Source organism: Rhipicephalus sanguineus, chromosome 8, assembly GCF_013339695.2.
Source record: "Rhipicephalus sanguineus isolate Rsan-2018 chromosome 8, BIME_Rsan_1.4, whole genome shotgun sequence".
NCBI lineage: Eukaryota > Metazoa > Arthropoda > Arachnida > Ixodida > Ixodidae > Rhipicephalus > Rhipicephalus sanguineus.
In genome coordinates, this window is record NC_051183.1 from 83,814,730 (window position 1) to 83,833,953 (window position 19,224).

The 19,224-nt window shown below is 44.5% G+C and overlaps 1 long non-coding RNA gene across 1 annotated transcript; it reads right to left on the reverse strand.

Annotated features, from left to right (window-relative positions):
- Positions 1–1,344: 1,344 nt before the first annotated feature.
- On the reverse strand, positions 1,345–18,316 carry LOC119402862 (uncharacterized). The gene is made up of 5 exons (XR_005185973.2): positions 18,211–18,316; positions 14,078–14,181; positions 9,814–9,882; positions 4,133–4,189; positions 1,345–1,884 (listed from the first exon to the last, which is right to left on the reverse strand). It is a non-coding gene; the product is annotated as an uncharacterized LOC119402862 (long non-coding RNA).
- Between the last annotated feature and the right edge of the window lie 908 nt (positions 18,317–19,224).

Sequence of the window (19,224 nt, forward strand, 5' to 3'; positions counted from 1 at the left end):
AATCAATGCACTGCGCGTTCTAAGACGCATATTGAATTTCCGTGAACAATCATACAGGCCCGTAAAATATCCTTCTGTACTTTATTTTTCTCTTCTCTTCATAACTGTGCAACATCTTTTTTTTTGAGTTTGTGAGGCTTTAAGTTCCAGAATCATCAGATGAATCTGAGGCACGCAGTACTGGAAGACGTTGGGAATTTAAACCATGTGATGTTCTTCATCGTGCCCTGACAACGCACAGTACACGGGCCTCTAGCCGAACTCCACAACCAGTGTACCGCAGCGGTGGAAGCCGTGATATCAGTACATGTCTCGTTCTACGCCAGCTTCCTGACTCTTACGGAGCTTATCAGCAATTCGCGGGCACCATTTAGGGTCGAACGCTTTTAGTGCCAGTTTTCAGTGACATTTAAGTCATCTTGAGCCAAATTTAAGGTCTTTTATAAGGGTACTCACACAATGCATTCTGGCAACCAGTCAAAAGTTAGGAAAATGTGGTATCTGGCCCCCAATTCTTTGTACAGGACTACATATCATGCGCTATTTAGTGCCCTTAACAAGCTACGAAGAATATTGGATCGTGTTCTTCTTAATTTTTGGTCACAATATTCCTCAAGCGTTAATTCATAATAGGTTAAAGTTTTATTAGTGATTTCCAATAGTGACGCTCAAAAGGCTGACGCAGGGCAGCATACAATGAAACCCCAACTTTTGGGCCCAAACACAAGGCTGTCTCTGCTCTTTACAACGCTAACGGCCCATGACTTATGCGGAACCGGTTGTGCGTAGCTTCCGTCGGGAACTGCCTGGCCATGCAGGCAGCGTCCGGCTCGCTGCGTGTGGTGTTTAGCTTGGACAATACTTGTGACGAGGTTCAGCCCAATACAATTTAATTGAGGCATAGTAAGAATGCATGGGTGCAACGCGTAAAGACAGCCTATTAAATGCATCACCTCCAACAAATCTGCTTTACCGGTAGTGCATTATGCGTCATTATTCGTTCAATGTATGCTTTGTAGACCTGTCTCTCGGACAAGCCACCAGCCATCGGGTGGTGGCTTGATTACTCGCCATTGCAGAGAATCGGTGAACACGGCAAAACTCGGTTCTTATAACTGGACCCTGTACCTTTGCATTCGTGATGTACTCTGTTAGTTTTAAGACTTTATATCGATACACTCCGAGCCCTGGTGCTTAAACACTACGTCAAGTTGCACCACCCCACATTATTTGGCAGAATGTAAATAAAGGTGTCTAATGAAGTTAAATGTCTTTGATAATCATGTCCAGTGTTTATGTACTATGTAACAGTACGAAGGAAGGTAGCAGTGGAGAAAATAGTTTTCTTCGGACAATTTATTAGGCCCTTCATGACAAGGAACAGACAAGCAGTTTTAACAGTGTGCCGAAGCAACGATGTGCATATTGTACTTGCACGAGCGCTTATTCAGGCTCAAAGAATTCGCGAATATTGTACAAAGCGTAGAAAAACTAAGACATCTCCCAGGCGTATTTTGTCGTTGTCACTTCAATGCACCCACCTATGCATTAGTTTGGCTAGACTATCTTTTTTTCGTTTCGTCTAACTGACAGTGTCTCCACAAGCGCGCTCTTAATTGTCGAATTGAACCACGTTCACCAGCAGCCAAATTAATGCCTGGACACCAACCCCTGGCAAGCCTTGTCGACGAGTGCTAGCACGGTTTCTATTAGGTTAACTTCTCTGGTGCTCTTATGGCTTCTGAGCTAGAAGGCATATAATGGCACTAGGTGCACCCGGCGGATTGTCGCACCATCTGGTCCTTGCTATCAGCAACTGTCCAACTTGCTCTCAGTTCCACAGGAGACTGGTATGACTTTGTCGCCAGCGCTATTACCCTGTCCCTAAAATAAAAAAAGGCAGACAGCAATGAGTAGAGAGATTCTCGTGTAAAGAGATTGGCAAATACTGTTTTCAACCTAACAGGAAAACTGTAAAATGTTACATCTACCGCGCTGCAATATAAAATGTTTTCCTAACGAATGCTGTCCGCTTTCTTTTGCATAGAACCTAGCATGCTTTAGTGATTCTCGCGAGTACATAACCCAATCTCATCCTATAGAACCTCGAGTGAGGTGTTTCTTGGATTAAAAACGCGAACACGTATTATTCGATAACGAATACTTTTTAAATATGACCGGTAACATACTTTCAAAATAAATTTTGTCACGAATTAAAAATAACTCTCAGATTATCAAACTCAACTGCCTTCAACAGCAGATGGAGACCTCGTGACCTAGAACCTACACTGCATCTGAATGTGAAAAAAATCAAAATAGTTTATTATTTGCGATCATTTGTTCGTCTAAAATGTAGAAGGAACACATTGAATTTTCAGCATCTGTTTCAGTTAAAGAAATTGGCTTATTTCTTGTAGATGGTCACCTTAACAATCGGATCGATTTTCTATATTGTTCCGACCCGTTTAGAATACGCAACCAGCAGGCACTAGTTCAGATTTTGATATTATGAAATTCCGGCTGTTTAATTTCGTTTATGGTCAACGTTAAATACATTTATTCGTCATCATCATCACCACCACATTTGCCTTCTCATTTCTTTACCACTTCCAGTGCCTCGCTACCTATCGCAAAGCGTTGGTCTCTTCCGAAATATTTGAACATATGTTTAGTTTTACCCATAATAATTTTCAGACCTATCGGATTGGTTTCCCTGTGTAAGTTAGCGATCGTGACTTTTAGTAGTATGTACCCAACGAGCAATTGTGCAATAATGAACATGTTAAAGAAAAAGTGTGGGTGATAGTATTCATGAAAAATAGTGTTGGAAATGACTGCATGGAAATCATTTCCTCGCTAATAAGATCTATGCTTGTTAGATGGAGATGTCTTACCCTGCTAAAATCAGGAATTTCCGTTGTCTCTAAACATCTCCTTACAGATTTAAATTTTGCGTTAGAGAGAATGATAAAAGTTAGAGAGTGCGTTAGGTGAGTGCTATGACATTTCGTTATATGAGTAGCTATTTATTTGTTGTGGTATGTTGCAAGTGTATTAGTTTAAATTACGTGGGAGGGGTTCAAGTTTACTAAATTGTATCCCAGTGATGTAATACCAAAACTGGCTACTATCTTGGTGCTTCAGAAAAACGGTGTGTCTTGGTGCATTTACAATTTTTCGCGCTTGAAAGCTCCTTCACACCGAAAATTAAGAGGAATACTCGCAATACATATTTTAAAAAATAAACATATTTTTTTTTCATTCATGGAGATGAGCATTATTGTAGCGATGAGAGTGGTGTAAGAAAATTTGTGAAACTACAAATGTGCATGTCTTTGGGGCTGTATGCAGTATATGGAAATTATTTGTTCTCATGAATAGGGATACCACTTATCCGAACAATCCGCTCGAGCTCAATGCGACGTTTTAAATAAAAGCAAGCGCAAAGCCTTCTTGTGCATGGTGAATGTAGTCTTAGACCTGCCAGACTTACAAATATCTTCCATGCTATTTGATCTCTATGGACTAAAACAAAACTCTGGCCCAATGATCATTTTTGTAGCTTAGACACCATACCTAAATAGAACAAAATAGAAATTCACAGTCAAAGACTTCAAGGGACAAATTCATGTATGTTATGTATCATGCGTCATGTGTATCAATTTCATATCTGTTAGTGACATATAAAGAAAATAGGCCAGGCATCACGTGCACATGACACAATAAGAAGATTCAACGTTGTCTACAAGTTATGCGGGAATTCGGGCGGCTGGCACAACACAACGATGGTGAATCTGAAGTGAATGGGCGTAGTGTGTAGCAAAAGTAAATTGACTTCATGTAACGTGCAACGGCTCTCAGTAGTACACATTGGGAAGTTAGCATGAAAGTTTTTTCACCATTTGCACCTTTGCTCTGGAATACAGTATTTTCGGCATTTGTACAGAAACAATGTAACGTGCAGCTGACTGATGAAACCGCCTGCATAATAAATGTCACAGATCTTTAGGGACACCAAGGCGGCTTAAACGAGCTTCGTTGCTTTTAGCTTTCACGCATCATCTTGCGAACGAAGTAAATTTACCAAGAGACGTAGCTTTTATAAAGACTCGTATGTGAGCCAGATACCTACTCCGATATATCAGAGGGAACATAACTTTCGGTGGTCCTTGACCTGGCTTCCTTGTTCCTGAGAGAGAATGAGTTGGTCATATAATGTTGCAATACATGCAATTTATAATTCACGAAGTGCCGCGGCACCGCGTCCGAAACAGGAAATACGAGAAACGGTACAAACAAAACCAAATACCTGGACACGAATGAAAAATAGGTCTCGCATTACGAAGCAGCTTCCTATATTATTTCTGAGGCTTTGCAAGGATATACACTCTAATGCGGATCGGAGACGTGCGAGCGAAGCTTCATAATGTGGTGCATGCTTACGCTGAAGGATGAGGAACAGAAATTCTTTATTATACCGCGTTGTAGCCACTTTTCGGGGTAGAAGATGACCAATAGCGTTTACAAAGGGGGGGGGGGGGGGGCTAATATCAGCTAATGGCTTGGCGCAGCAATGCAATGTATAGTGGTTGGTCACTTGGAAAGGTGGTAACATCTAATCATATTTACACAGTACACCGTGTTCACAGCTAAAATGCCGAACAAGTTATTGCCGAACTATACAGGCTACGTTATTGTGAGATAAGCATTATATTATTAGTGATTATGAGCCTAGATCTCTATGCACATATAAGCATAGGTATAGTCAGCAATGTCAGCAATGAAGGGCCGCATCACGTTCTAATATCTGTTCAAATGATACGTAATAAGCGACTCTGGAGTTCCTCAATACGACGCGAGCACAGATGGTGTCATGAGGACAGAGAGGAGAAAAAACATGGCTGATCCCTCCGTCATAGGAATCGGTATAACACGAAAGTGAAACGCGTCTTCACAGAAGTAGTGCTTATTGTGTACCGATATATGAGAACTTGTACAATGTCTATTCGTGTTTGGTAGCTATAGCACCGTTTGACGTGAATGCACCCATGTTGACGGCATGTCTCTATCGCGACTACTAACGCCCATGATCATGATTAAACCGTTGTGGTAGCTGACGGTGTGAACATATATTTGGACACAGCGAATCGTGAATCCCGCGTACGGATGATATCAACAAGCTCATAATCAACACTGGTACCCGGTATGCACTTCTTCAAAGCGTCGTCATATAAGGAGAGAAACGGCACGGTGTGCGCTTTCTAGTAATGGGTAGCCGACGCCTGTGCTGATGCATACATAACACACACTGTGCTTCAGCAACACGGGAGGTAGAGGTTCGTAGCCTGAGCCGCAACCCGTGCGTCCCGCTGGCCTCTGTCTCGCAGGCGCTGCTCTCGCTCCACCAAGGCACGACATTCGCCCGTCGAAATCGCGTCCTTTCTGCAACGCATATTGCAGCAGTTTTGTTAGTCGGTGCTCTCGCAATTGAAGCAGTCGGCGGCGGAGAAATCCCGTTGGTGCACGTGGAAGCTGCCCTACTCCGATGAGCCGACGCATGCTAACACGAAGCCAAAGGCAAAGAACGTAACTGCGTCAAGGGTGCCTTAACCATGACTTCCGATATCGCCCGCAATCTCGGAGTAAGCGCTAGTAAGTGTCGATCGTGAAGCAGTACTTCTTTTCACATCTCACAGACGGCGGCACCGCCCCGCTCCGCCCGCCGCGAAAGAGAATGTGTGAAAGATATAAGGCGCGTTCGCGCTGTATCTATCGCTTCTCGAGTTAGCTTAGTCGGTAGAGCGTCGGGCGCTTGCCGTCGCGGCCGCACCGTCGTGGGTTCGATTCCCAGCCGGGTATCTTTTTCTTGGTTTTTTTCTTTCTCACTCGTTGGCGTCCATTTTATCAACGTCATATCCGTGACGGATGTACTTGGTGGACCCCGGCATAAAACACTTTCGTGTTAAAAAACGGAAGGACAGGGAGGTTAACCAGTTCTCAGAGCAGCTGGCTACCATGTGCTGAAATTCCCTTAGCCGATGGACAAGAACAAAGTGCGGTGATTTCTTGGCGTGTGTGCCCACTACCAACGCATCTTGCCAAAGAATTCTGTCATCATCACGCCTAGCGCAGTATCGACGACATCGGACGCCGGTTTCAACTGGAAAATGGTGCATTTTGAAGCATCTCGTTACCTAAGGCGAGGCCTGCACACGCTGCTGGTTCTTTCGCATTTCAACGCACAAGCCGATAACGAAATTCCCACTGAATCTTGCAGCGTTACAGGCGGGATAACGCTCGTACTCTAAAAATGATATTGAAAATATTTAATGAGGCTAGCTAGTCCTTAGCAAATCTAAATGAAACTTTTCATTGATGAAAAAGGAATAATGTGTAGTTAATTCAGCAGCGTTGAACTTTAGCACTTTTCCTTTCATGCAGCCATTTTCAAGGATAAAGTGACCACAACGTCTTGTGTTAGCTTGCAAACCTCCAGTGCCTTTCACGTGGGCACGCGCGGTGGAGAATTATACTCCACAGATTTGGGATCACCATGGTGTAAAAGTCCTGATTAAAACAGCATGACGCTCACTGACCCGCAATTGCAAGGTGAGCAGGATCAACACGCCATTCTGGGAAGTCTAATGGCAGCCAATTTCGTCTAACACCAGCGGACCTACATAGATCTGCGATGCCTTGTGGAGTACTTAGAAGGCACGCAATAATTTTCCCTAAATTTCCCAGGCAGGGATTGCTTGTGATGCTTAAAAAAAGGCGTCCTTATAAGGCAAACTCGCCAGTGCCACCCAACTCCCTTTATGACCTCAGTACTGCATCCAGAATATCTTCAAGCCCTTGCGTGACGAAGCAACCGCTGGTCATTTTGGTTTGTGACATGCTCTCTCTAGGATTCAAGAGAAGTGTTACTCTCCGTGGGCGAACGATGACGTCGCTCAATACGTAGAAAAAGTTCAGGATTGTAAGCGATGCAAGACACCACTGACAAAGCACGAGTAATTCCTTAATCAAGTCTTACTGGTGCCCTGTCCAAAGTTATCATTCGGCGCTATTTCATAGTCGTGGCTACAGGCTACTTGACGGGCTACAACCGATAGAACCATCTTTGCAAGAAGCGCAAAACTACACACAGGGACAGCAAGAAAGCGCTTGTGTTGTGTCTTTCTTTCTTGCTGTCCCTGTGTGTAGTTGTGCGCTTCTTACAAATATGGATCTATACCAACTAGCCCGGTACACTTGTTTAATAAATAAACCGATAGAAGACCCGTTCAATGGTAGTGCAGCCGAGGTAGCCAATTGTGTTAAAAACATACTGCTACGACATGGTGTAACGGAGGGCACGTTTCCTTCGCACCGACGGGGTTTATGGTGGAGCTAACTCAAGCCATTGTGCGATGCAAGAGAAGCCTTCACAAGACGACCAGTCACAACACACGAAAGGACGACTTTAAAACATTTGCTGATATGATAACACACGTATCATTTGAACAGAAGTCTTGGGGTTGTATTACCGTGTATGCAACTTCACGTATATACCAAACGGCACAGAAAAAAAAAACACCGACGATGTCATGCAATCTTATTTAGGGAACGCGGCAACTATTCTTGTCGACATGCTTCTAGCCGTCACCAACGAAGACACACTCTTCATCGTCGTTGTTTATCTGCAGTGCACTGCAAAGGAAAGGTCAACTCATCCGTCCGCGCAATAATAAGCAGCAAAGAACGAAGTCCTCTATACAGCTTTCGCTAACGCATTGTGGAACACCAACGGGACGACCATGTTTTGGTCTGGACAGCGATACGCCTATGTGGCCATAGCTACAGGCGTCTGCGAGGACACTTATGGCATTACAAGACAATTCGACGCTGCGGTGCATTATAATATGATGTTTCACATGATGGCATGGCACAACCACTGTGGTTATGTGCATGAACTGGAGATGTAGGAATATTGCACCGTAAAGGAACATTGAACACTACCGTGAGTAATTTTATGATCATAGGTTTCTGTAAGACGATGAAACACAGGTTAGGATTTCCCTTCTAAAATTCCCTCCAGAGAAACCACACGTGATTTTCAGTGTGACGGCTCGAATATTAAAACATTTGTTTTCGTACTCTTGCCACATTGCGTCAACAATATATATTGATGTTGGTTGTCGGACCGCTTAGATGAAAAACTGTTTAGTTTTTGCTGGTTGAGTACGATGTAGGCTCTGAGAGACGTCAGCGAAATCTGCTGACGTCTCTCAGACGTCAGCAGATTTCGTAAAGGTAGCGTCGCCCTCTTTTTTTTGCGTTTTTTTTTTCACTTACCAGAAGTCCTGTAGCGGTCGATAAAGCGGCGAGCCTGATTTTTTACAAGGATTTTTTACTAATGCGACAAAATTCACATTTCTCTCTAGTGCATCTAAAGAATTTTACGTGTGCCTACGACGACTTGGAGCATTAGCTCTGGCATGTTTTTCGTTTTAAATATGCTCCGCTGAAATGACCTAATTTCTGGTGACCGAAAAAATATATTAGGACGAAGATGATTCCAATACTTTCGTTGTGTGTGCAGACAAAATGTTTTATTTGTGTGAGCTGCAACCGTATATATATATATATATATATATATATATATATATATATATATATATATATATATATATATATATATATATATATATATATATATATTATATATTGCCCGGCTGAGGTTTTCAAACGGTTGCAGCTATATATATATATATATATATATATATATATATATATATATGTGTGTGTGTGTATGTATATATATATATATATATTTACAGTCCTTAAGACGGTGTTGGAATATTTACGTATGCGCTGCTCAAGTCCCACTGACAAAGTGCGGTGATTTTACAGCGTAAAAATATGCGTTTTTTTTTCCATATTTGTTCCGCGCTAAACCCTAAGTTGCGGTAATGTTCTCTAATTCTGAGGTTAAATGTTATAAACGCCACTTTTTTTCTGGAATTAGTAAATTTGCAATAATTTCAAACTATATAACACTTGGCTAAAATTAGAAGCACGCATCATACAGTCACTTTATGTAAGCTTTCCTGTTAAATAGAGTGCTTATTTGAAATGGTCGTTGAAATTTGAATTGACTTCCTTACTCACATGAATCGCTGCAGGGGTGCCCGAGCTAATGCTAGGAGAATTGCTGATTGGGCGTGTTCGTTCAGCATATTTTCAAGTGCAAGCTGCGGCTACGACTTAGGACAAAGCGAGATTCCTAAGCACGCACCTAGCGCCGTGCGTGTGCATCTCTGTCCCTTTGTTCGTTACACTTAAGATATACTAAAGCTGCTAAGTTATATCAACAAGGTATGGAACCCCGATACTCATTACTGGCAGTTTTATTCCATAGCCCGTATCGCCCCTGTGTCGTATGGCAAAAATTCTGCTTTATAAGATGGCTATATGAGAAATGAGAATTTTGACCACGCTGGAGAACGTGATTGTCGCTGCCTTACAGTAAAGCTTACAGTAATGCTTGAAACTTTACAGCGTATGGCTCCCGAGTTTATATTTACTGTGCAGTTGCGAAGTCATAAGTATTTCGCAGTGACCTAGAATTAATCTAGCAAGCCGTCGTCTTTCTTTTTTATTCTGTCAAATACAATATAGGGGACTTCACACACGTAAAAAGATATTAGTGTCGAATAGTAATCTAAATCGTTTGCTTATCTCAGCGTAACCCTTCGAGTAAGGGTTACTTTGATTACGATGCTTTTGGCTGCGGTGTTATTTTAGCAAGGGCAGGGATTCAATACCTACCAGAGTTTCCGGGGCGAGGAGTGCCGCTATTTGGTTTTTGCGGACCACCTTTAGAACCCTGGCCGCGCACTGAAAATAAAACGACGGATATTATTATTTGCCTTAAAAACCTAAGCCTACTGTTAAAATGACCCAAATTTACAGTAGGAGGATCCCGAGGGCTTAGATATGTAAGGAACACGGAAGTTAAAGGCAAAATTTTAGTGTACATCAAAGTAAAACCACACCTAAATGTGGCCTGAGAAATTCTAGAACCTAATGGTGATTTTTGTCGTCACCATATGTTCATTCACAGGAGCGAAACGCGCAAAGTTATGTGTCGTCTCAAAAGTTCATGTATGGTCATCAGTGCAATATCTCTGATTTACGAGTGCTCCGAGCGGAGCTTCTGTGAGTTACATATATTGGCGGTGGCGGCCTAATTCGCGATAAACCCGGCGCTGGCAAGTGTACGGAAATGTCGGCGTGCACAAATAGGCGCCTGAAGGTGCGCTGGTCACATGAGTATTTTTATGCGGCGTTGTCCAACAAGTGCTGCTCTCTCTATCGTGAACATGTGGGCGATCAGCCGTTTATGATATGCAAATCTGATGTTTTATTGCGGTCACTTGTCAATTCGCGTTGCCGCATTTTTTCATGGCGGTAACAAATACATGACACTCTCGATGTGTTTTTGTTGTCACTGTCACCGTCATGTTCCTTATAAAGTCCAAATCGATAACATCCCCCCGCACGCGTGCGGCGGCGGTGAACGCGGCTGAAGCAGATTCGAAACGAACCGACCCAACTCCTTCGCGCGGAGTGGGCATGCGATAACACCAACCCGCGTGCGATGCTTGCCGTCGATTGCTGCTCAAGTAGACAAGAAACGCCCGGCCCGTCTTGCAGGAGAACGCGGGATGGGGAGGAGGGTTGTGTTTCTCGAGCAGCAATTGTGAACGTTGATTATAAGGGCGCAGTCGCGAACTCTGGCGCGCGCGAACTCAGCAGGCATCAACAGACGCTTCGTATACCCTTCTACATGCTGTGCTCTCAGCACAAAGAGACTGTGGAAAACCGCTTCTCTCCCTCGAGCGGCCGTATTCTCTGACACCATCCATTTGTGAGCCACGCAACAGCGGACCCAAAAGAGTTAGCTGCCATCCTTACATCGAAAAACATTGCAATTTGTTCATATCGCATATTGCTTCGCCCTTGCGATGAACCTTTTTTATGTTGTATTTTACTGTTTCACGCGTAACCGTTCATTTTGCCTTCACCAACAGAAATGCTGCGCTGCTACGCACGTGGGTGAAATTGCAATTTCCGACAGAAAAAGTTCCTGTAAGTTGCCACGTTGAATTTCTTCGTGTTTTTATAAACGTAACCTTGTATTTTCACTACTCATCGAATCCGCGAATGGCCTGCTTGCGACAGGTTCTGTCTGATGGTGCTCAAGAACATCCCCATTAGCGATACGATTCACAAGAATGCCACCTTTCTGAGCCAGCTGAAAGCGATGAGAACCTCAAAACATAATACGTTTTGCCAATTCGTTGTTATGTTAGGAAGAGAGCAATTCGTGTTAGGAAGAGAGCAGAGTGGGTCAGGGAACAAACGGGGGTTAAGGATATCATAGTTGAAATTAAGAAGAAGAAATGGATATGGGCCGGCCACGTAGCACGTCGGCAGGATAACCGGTGGTCATTAAGGGTAACTGACTGGATTCCAAGAGAGGGCAAACGCGTGAGGGGAAGACAGAAAATGAGGTGGGCAGATGAGATTAAGAAGTTTGCAGGTATAACGTGGCAACAGAAAGCACAGGACCGGGTTGATTGGCGGAACATGGGAGAGGCCTTTGCCCTGCAGTGGGCGTAGACAGGCTGATGATGATGATGATGATGATGATGTTATGTCACACACTATAAGAAAAAATCGAGCATTTAGGAAGTATTTCTGCCACACAACTATACCTATCATCCACCTAGCGCATTTTCCTAGCTTATCACCGCGATCCCGGCACTTTCCGATAACGAACGGCGCGCGAGTTGTCAGCATGACATAGCATTCTTGATAGGATAGGGGCGAGAGCCGGGTTTTCAAGAATGGAAACGCGAGCAATCCAGATGAGGATTATTGTTGTGTGGCAGAAATACTCCCCAAATCCTCGATTTAGAGTGCATGTCACGAGATTTTCTTCTAGCACTCTCAGCATGATAACTTGACCACCTGTTTATTGACGCCAAAGCAGCATCACAATCGACTTTAATGACAGTATTCACTTTGTCTCGGACCATGATCTATTTGATGCCGGTCTTAGTTTGTCTTCGCCTGACACGCTTTGCTCAACCTTACTATCTACCTCCTTTTCACTCCATTCCTATTATATGCGGCTGGAGAGCGAAACACGTCGCAATGGCGCAACCATGAAAGCAGCTGCATGTTATCATATTCGGGGCATCGGTCATCGGTTACTGCCGCAGCCGCTGGGCTAGTCGACCCGCAGTTCTTTTGCCGACCAGGACAGTCCGTATACTTCGTAATGTCAATTCGCTTCCTGTTAGCCTAATTGACATGGTCTTCTAGCACCCCTCCATCAAGAGCTCGCTACGCCTGGTTATTTTTATCGACGCGCAGCGATTGTATTTGACTCTCTCACAGCGCGCTTCTACCCTGATGTATTTACGGCGTTCCTGGCGTCAAACTAAGCAAAGCGGCTTGTGGCAGTTGAACTGCATTAGAGACGTCGTTGAGAAACCCTCACTTGACATTACCCACTGCGTGAATCTCTCGGACATCTTTAACACGAAAGTGTTCCGGGGTGCCGAATACTTCACTAACATCATCACCGTCACGGGTGTGGCGTCTGTAAAATGCACAGCAAGAGATGGCAAAAACAAGCGAGGCGCAGTGGTTTCGTTCATTTTGATGACCTGGAAATCTCACTCACGACCTCTCCGTCGGCGATGATAATAGCTGGGCGCTTCACCCACTGCGCTACCGACGCTCATGCATCAGCCTTTACAAACGCGCCTTATATCTTTCGCACCTTGACCGTTTCACAGTGACCAATGTTGGCGTGGCGCGATGTCACCGTCTTGGAGAAGTGAACCGAAGTACTGCGTCATGACCCTAACGAGCGCTGACAGGAGACACTTCCGTAGCCTCAGCGGAGCGAAAGCTGCCGTCCCGATTTCCGTCCATTTCGCTTCAATACAGCATGAGTGAGTCCTTTGTTTCGGTGAGAGACACGTCAGCGGGCAGCTGGACGCCTGCGCGCGCTCACGGCTCAAGCTACGAGCTCTGCCTCACGCGTTCCTGAAGTGCTGAGCGTAGTGTACGCTTGACCGGAAGTGTAGGTAACCCAATTCCTGGAGAGCGCACACCATGCCGTTTCTCTCCTCAAATGACGACGCTTTCCATTAGCGTATATCGAGTACTAGTGGGTGTGTGCACGTTGTTGCATCTTTGTGGGGGATTCCTCATAAGCTGTGTCCGAGTTTATGTTAACTACTTCAGCTACCACAATAGTTTATTCATGATCATTGAGGTTAGTCGTTAGGATGGACATGCGACACCAGGATCAACGTACGTGCATCCACGTCAAACGGCGCTGTAGCCAACAAACAACAGGCATTGTGCCGGAGCTCATTTTTCAATGTACAAAGAACACCGAACGATTTTCCAAACACGCGTTTCACTTTTGTGTTATACCAATTCCTATGACGGAGGGGTCAACAACTTTTGTTTTCAAATCCTTTATCAATTTCTTTTGTGTGTGTGTGTGGCAATGTTCGTCTTAGTGGCTTGACTGACACCGGGAGTGTGCGTCAAATTCCAGTTCGGCTGTTCACTGTCGCTCTTGAAAGCTCTTGCGCTTGCACCGAAACCGCGCCGTACGGGTCGCAGACGTAGGGCATGTCGCTCTTGGTGCCACGCATTCTTCCCGAGTCATCAACACTGATAGAAACTCCGTCTTTCATTTCACCGTTATCGAGCGTTGACCCGGCGAGCACAATTGTGTTTATTTTCAAGGCACTCATTCTGCTTCCACTGAATCTTCGATTGGCTTTCGTCGCTTTACTTCCTTCTCGTTTCGCACGCTATTGACACACCTCAAAACCGTCTAAGCTCCGTTCCTTATATTTGCCTCCCTACTCAATCTGTGAGAAACATTTGCTTGTTATGCTGTTATGACGTAGTTATGCTGTTATGACGATTTTACCTGTACATTGTGCTTCAACTTACGACTGCGGTGTTACCATGTAAACAACAAGCTACCTACCCATTTGACCTTGCACACACGTTGGTTCCAACGTGAAAAGGAGGAAGGATAAGGCCAGCGTCAATAAAATGCCTTGGCGTAAAAACTCCATCCTCGTATTTCACCTGAAAAGCAAGCCACCATAGTTATACTTATTCAGTCGGTAGCTCCAATATGTCTGCCTAGAAAAACGTGAAACGGCGGTAGATTTCACATCCTCAATACATCTTCGTTGCTTCGCATTCCCTATGCTTTCATTCCTCTGATTACTCAATGACAATGCAATTGTTAACCAGTTGATGGCTTTCAACTGTTGTGCCGGGCTGGAAAACGATGAAGTATCCCTCGATAAAATGATCAGGCATAATATACAGTTAACCCAGCAATGTTTCGCGCCTTTGTAAGTTGTTGCTGCAATTTCGCGGAATATTATGCTAGATCTTGAAGTTGTTATGCCAACATACGCTATTTAATCCAAGCAAATGTCATTTATCTTGGGCTGCGCTCTCTAGCGCCTCTACGGGGGCGTCCTCTTTGGTTTGTCCTGAAAAAACGCCGCTCGCGCTGAGAGTCCGCGCTTTGCCTTGACTGCCGCAACTGCGTATTGTCGCTGAGTGCCGTCAAATAAACACCTTAACACTTTCAATAAATTCAAATATTCTATGAACCAGTATGTAATAAATAAATTAAAATGGCAACATTCGCATCTAGGTGAACAAAGCGTTCTCCATAAGCTTCCGTATAGCCCGCATACCTGGCCACAACCCTAGCAAAGCAATAACAACCTTATGCAGAAGCACTTTTTGCTATATGTTGTTATTAACATTTGAAAGCGAAGACTACAGTTACGCGCCGATGTACTACGTGGACAAAAGACTTGGTTCTAAACTATTTGCGTCGTAAAGGTGGTTATTTGTTGTTTTCACAGGATTATAAGTGCAGCACAACAGACCCAAGGTGATGATACTTTTTACGTGACTCATCTATCAGTTCCGTCGGCATTAGCGCTTCAGTTTTTAAGCCACATCTAACATAAATACATTGCACTGTTGTTTACGTATTTCTAACATACCATGAACATGACTAACTTGGTGACTTGAATACATTTGTGTAGTAAATGGACACTGCATATACCGCCGTTGTATTACCAACCTTAGTAGCGCTATTTCAATTAGCACTGAGCACTGAGCTTCACTTTCAGTCTCATGTGCATAGTTCGGGGTCACATTTTAAGGAAAAAGGCTATATGTCTCATGATTGGATGCAGAAAAACTGAGTGAGAAACCTTGTCAAAGGTCATATGAGCTCTGCTCAACAAGACGTGACAAATTGCCAGATCTTGTGGCGACATCAGGATGATTCCGAAGGCAGTGCAGCAGCACGTGAGCTGCAGAAAGCTTCAGCGTGCGGAAGAGATCGACACAATGCACTAAGGAGAAAGGGAAAAACAGTATGATGCATTTCGCCTACGAGTCGTGTTAGGCCAATGTATAAGTCACTGTGTGACTTGTTATGAAAACATCAAGTGGCAGAGTGAGCCAGAATGTTTGCATGTTCGCAGGTGGTTAAATAAGTTTGTCGACTGATAGCTTCGTGTTGCTTGCTTTTGGAAAGGACGAGGCCGTTGGTTTGCAAAAATGCAAGTTTATTGAATGTCTTCGTTTCGATGAAGACAAGGAGAACTCTACGCGCCTCAACTACATGCCGCAAGGCATAAATGTGTTGCGATTCAAGAGAACACATAGACGCAGCTCTGTGACGTGAACGCAGTTGGCGTGAACGCGCAGTGATCGTAAATGCAGACTGCGCCTTTGGAGGTGGCGGCACGAAAGACTCACCTTAAGCTGTGGCCTCCGCGCTTAGCATCGGCAACCTGCGCTAATCGCGGAGGCCACGCTTGAGCAGCTGTTATTTTGCGTTAACGCGCCACACGTGTGTTTCTCTGAAGCTCCTTCACCGGCGTTGATCTTTCTCTGAGCTTGAAGCTCAAGTTCACAGAACGAGGCATTTTCTGGGTTTACACCGGGATAAGTAGAGGTAGCGTTCTAAAAGCCGGCGTCTGTCCCAGTAAAACGGCACCTCCATTCTCTTTGGCTTAGACATCACGGTACAACAAAGCATAACATCAAAGCAGACATCAAAGCTGAGTTGCAGAAATGAAACACTTGCTGGTGTACCAGCACCCGAATTTGAATTGTGAATACGCACGCAGTAGTTGCGCAGCGGAGAGGGCGTCGCCGCTACACCACGTCGTCTTCGCTAAGGCAAGTCTGCGTTATTCGCACGTTCCTTCTCCACGCAATTTTTTTGGCGTCGCTCTAAGTTTCCCTGTGTAATTGCCATTAGGATATGTTTGCATAAAAGCAATCAATCCGGAAGAAAACACACTGTCCATAAGCCCACTCCTAACACTCACAAGTTTAGTGTATTAGGCGCAGGGCTGAACAAGGTACTCCTAGACAACAAGCCTCACACTGGTTGCTGGCATCATCCTTCTTGAAATAAAATATTGAAGTCACCGCTTTCGTGAGGCCACGCAGGCCGATGCAAATTTTTTTAACACGAAAGTGTTTTATGCCGGGGTCCACCAAGACTTCAGTGACGTATTTCCGTCACGGAAATGACGTCGAAAAAATATACTCAATTACATGGCAAAGAAAAAAAGGTACCGTCAACGGGCATCGAACTCACGACCGCTCGGTCCGCAACATCAGATGCCGGGCACGCTATCCACTGCGCCACGGTCACAGACTCTGTAGGCTTTACGAGCGCGCCTTTTATATCTACCACTCTCCCGGTCGGCTGGGTGGTGTTCACCTCTGGGAGTGGTAAGGTAAAGTAATTCGTCATTGCTGTGGCCTCCGCGAAAAGCACCTGCAACACGTTTACGCGTCCGTCCCATTCGGCGCGTTTTCAATAGAAGTTGAATTTTGTCAATGCCTTAACACACCGCGAGGTGGCGACCTTTGCCCAAGCGTCGCAAAAGCGTCGGCATCGCTCAGCACACGCTAATACAAACTACAAATAGCTCTGAGACGCGCGCCAGCCTCACCTCGCTGTAACACCGCGTTCCATGCTCACGCGCTCTCCCCGAGAAAAGTCGCGGCCGGGCTACCGGGGCGGCACGACGCGCTTTGCGTTTCCCTCTAGTCCGGCCGTGGTGTTCAATGACATTTTAACATGAAGCGGGATGGCAACCAAGTTCTGCGTCCAATATGCGACGCTCTTCTAGCTATCACACCTCGTTCTATGAGTACGCTTTCACCGTTAACTACTACAGCTACCACAAGCGTTTGTTTAATCATTTAAGATGGACGTTAGTCGTCGGGATGGAGATGTACCACCAATCATCAAAGTGGTTGCACACACGTTAAACGGCGCCATTAGCTGCCAGACATAAATATACGTTGTGCAAACTCTCTTATATCAATGTACAGTATGCATTCAGTTACGTCTGTAAGGGAACGCTTCACTTTCGTGTTATTCCGATTCCTATGACGGAGGGATCAACCATGTTTTTGTGAAAGTCGCATGATGCCCTGATGCAGTGTGTGCAGGCTTGTTATATTGAAGCAGGCTTCGCGCGCGGCAGTAACACTCTTTTATTTTTAGGCTTCTTGGACAAGTGAGCAAAGAGCGATCGAATGCAGGTCGCATGCTTGTCAGAATGTAATCACGCATTCCTGTTAATTAAACTCCAGGTCATCGCACACTCGAAGCACAACCAGAGCATACGCTGACGTAGCAGCCTTCTTAGGGGTCATTGCAATCTTCGGAGACCTACTGCACGAACATCTGCGAAGTACTGACTTTGCCATAAGTTTTATCGATTGCTTTAGCGCTGCTTTCAATAGTGTTGCAGCTTTAGGCATTCTAAGTACTAAGGTACCAGTGCATCTATATTGAATATCCTTTCCCTTGAGGCGAGAAACTTGCCACATTTTAAAGCTTTTTTTCTTAAATATGTTCAAGCTGCAAAACCTTAAAGGTCACCTGGCCTAGCATTATGGTGTGACCACATTCGTGAACTGTGATGAAAGCTCCAAGAAGGGCCACCATTCAGCCATCTTTAAAATGTTGCATACAAGTATCTAACAAACAATAGTCTACTGATATTGATGAGTTGCCATTGGGAGAATCTTAGTTAAACTTACTCCTTGATCAAACACTCTCAGGAATCAAGCAAGTAATCTGAATTCAGAAGAAGAAATACAGCAGCCACCTGGATGGGAGAACTGGAATGTTCAAGTGAGATCTGCAATATATATCAAATATTGTGGGCGCGGTGCGGAGATCGCAGTGATGGAGGATGTGCAGTACAGACAATAATAGCATGACACTTTCTACAGAAGAATATTTCTTTTTTTCTGTGAACCATCATTATGTCAAGTAATGCAGCTATCCATCTGTGAAGTCAGATTCAGCTCATATTATATGGTGGCTATTAGGCGTGCGGCAGTGTCATTAGTGCATTTATCATATGAAGTCTCACAGGCAGTAAGCCACGTATGATTCGGAGGGTATAGATGTATGCAACCTGAGAAATTATATCATCCATGATAGGAAGAATGACAAGAATTCAACACGTCATTTAATGGTCTTCGGTAAGCGTGCTGTAATGTAATTAGACGGGCTGCACCAACCACAACACGGTCCATCCAACTGCGCTATAGCGCGATTTCTGCATTACGTGTAGTAACGTAGTTTTGTAGTATTTTGTTGCATTGTGTATCAAACTTAGAAATATATTCCAGTAAGGCTCAATAATCTCCTTCGCATTGATTTTAGCGAGTATAACGGAGCCATCTAAAGTTACGGGGATTTCGCAAACCGCATTGCGTTTTCGGTGAAAAACATGGTTGATCCCTCCGTCATAGGAATCGGAATAACACGAAAGTGAAGCGTTCCCTTACAGACGTAACTGAATGCATACTGTACATTGATATAAGAGAGTTTGCACAACGTATATTTATGTCTGGCAGCTAATGGCGCCGTTTAACGTGTGTGCAACCACTTTGATGATTGGTGGTACATCTCCATCCCGACGACTAACGTCCATCTTAAATGATTAAACAAACGCTTGTGGTAGCTGTAGTAGTTAACGGTGAAAGCGTACTCATAGAACGAGGTGTGATAGCTAGAAGAGCGTCGCATATTGGACGCAGAAC